General features: G+C 46.7%; 1 pseudogene; it reads right to left on the bottom strand.

Annotated features, from left to right (window-relative positions):
- Window positions 1-755: 755 nt before the first annotated feature.
- On the bottom strand, window positions 756-1,661 carry LOC143651663 (WD repeat domain phosphoinositide-interacting protein 2 pseudogene; annotated as a pseudogene).
- Between the last annotated feature and the right edge of the window lie 225 nt (window positions 1,662-1,886).

Here is a 1,886-nt window from a genome sequence, read left to right as displayed (position 1 = left end):
ATTCGACATGCTCGTATTTAATATGTGATCTTTGCATCTCTGTTGTATTTTGGAAATTAATGTATTCCTTTTTTGGCTAATATCCTTTTTAGGTTTTGTTATTCACGTTATGCTAAATTTAGAAAACAAATTGGATTGTCTTCCACCTTTTTATAAACTTGGGAACATTTTTTTTTTAAGTAAAAAGACAGATGATTTAATTATGCAAATTAACACTTCTCTTCCTTCTAGGTATCTCCAGGCATTCTTTCAGGTTCACTTGTTCTCACAGAAACGCTTTTAGATGTCAGAAGTAAGCTCTCTCTTCAAGTACCCCATGGAAAACAACATCAGAAACAAAATAAAAGTCCACTCTGGAAACAACTCCAGATGAGTCCAATCTGGAAGAAATTTAATTAATAAAACAAAATGGGGAGAAGGGGTCTGGCGGGGGCTATGGGGAGAGGCCCCAGCACGCGACCAGGCCTGCACCAGGCGCCCGGGCTGGAAGAGACAGCCAGAGCCCCTCCAGCCGGCACGCGGTTCCCGCGGCACACACCGCTAGGGACAGACATGGAAAGGCAGACGGCTTCAGTCTGCTATGAAGCGGCTTCTAGCTCTCCTGGGCTGGCTTGGCACGTGATGCATGCAAGGCAAGGAGGTTTCAAGGGCTTCGCCGAACAGTTAATTTTGGCGAAAAGAGAAAAGAAACAAAAAGCTAAAATTCATAAGCAGAATTAAAAGCCACTGAAGTGAAAACAATGTATTTCTCAACAGTGTAGAATTTGACTACAGCTACAATCTTTTTTTTCTTAAAAGTCTCTGCTATCCTCTCCCCCAATTCAGGTCAAAGTTCATAGCAGCATAACACCATGTCCTCTGGCAAGCCAGCGTTCTCTGCCTCAGGGGTTAGAGTTCACAGGTCAGGCTCAGTCTGTCTGAAGGACCATGGGTGGGTGCTCACTGTCTTCATCCACCTGCAGGGCGCTGGCTTCCTCCTCCAGGCAGGCCTCGCCCACGGCCCCCAGCTCACCGGGGTAGGCTTTTGCTACAGGTGGGCTATAGGTCTGAGTTACTAAGCGGCAGCCGTGGGATGAAGAGTCTAGGGTTTCATTGGCTGTCTCCACACTGCCATCCAACTTGTGCTGCTTCATCACGGTACACTCCCCTCCTTCCTGGGGGCCAGGATGTACATATACAGGCACCCGTCAGACGCACCCACCAGTAAGAGGGGAATCTTCTGAATTGTAGCGAGTGAACAGATGTTCTTGTGACCGCAGAATGGCAGGCGGACGGTGGCAAGGGCTCTCCCCTGGTTGAACATTTCCGTTACTTGAGAGGGCAGGTAGCTGGTAGAAGCCATGAGCACTTGCCCAAAGTAGCCAGTCCAAGTGGTGGGCTCCTCCAGGGGTTTTTCTTTCACAGTCTCAAGTTCGAAGATGTGCACAGTCTCCTTGTTACTGGAGGCAGAAAGGAACATGCCATCCATGCTGAAGGCCGAGGAGCAGATGCTCACACACCTCTTAACCTCTCCGGAATTCAAAGACCTTTTGTCTCTCTGGAATGGAAAATACCCTCATTACGGTCCCCTTCTCCAAAGCAGTGGCAAGTTTGGTATCACTTGCATCAAAAGCCAAAGCCGCTAAAGGGCTGTCATGAGCTGGGATCATGTTCACAGCTCTCAATGAACTCGGGAACATTTTGTATGTTGTGAGAATTATCCATTTGGTGAACATTTGAAAGAACTTGCCGTGAAAGCAATTTTACCCCAACGCCTCTTGGGGATGGTAGTTCTTTGAAACTGGTCTACTTTCTTCCATGCTTGTTGGCCAACACAATTTTTTAAATTTCTCTTTGAGGCAAATTTAGTAATTAGTGTTTCCCTAGAAATAATCCATTTCATTGAG

The sequence above is a fragment of the Tamandua tetradactyla genome, chromosome 12, assembly GCF_023851605.1.
Source record: "Tamandua tetradactyla isolate mTamTet1 chromosome 12, mTamTet1.pri, whole genome shotgun sequence".
NCBI lineage: Eukaryota > Metazoa > Chordata > Mammalia > Pilosa > Myrmecophagidae > Tamandua > Tamandua tetradactyla.
This window is presented reverse-complemented; position numbering and strand designations above follow the sequence as displayed.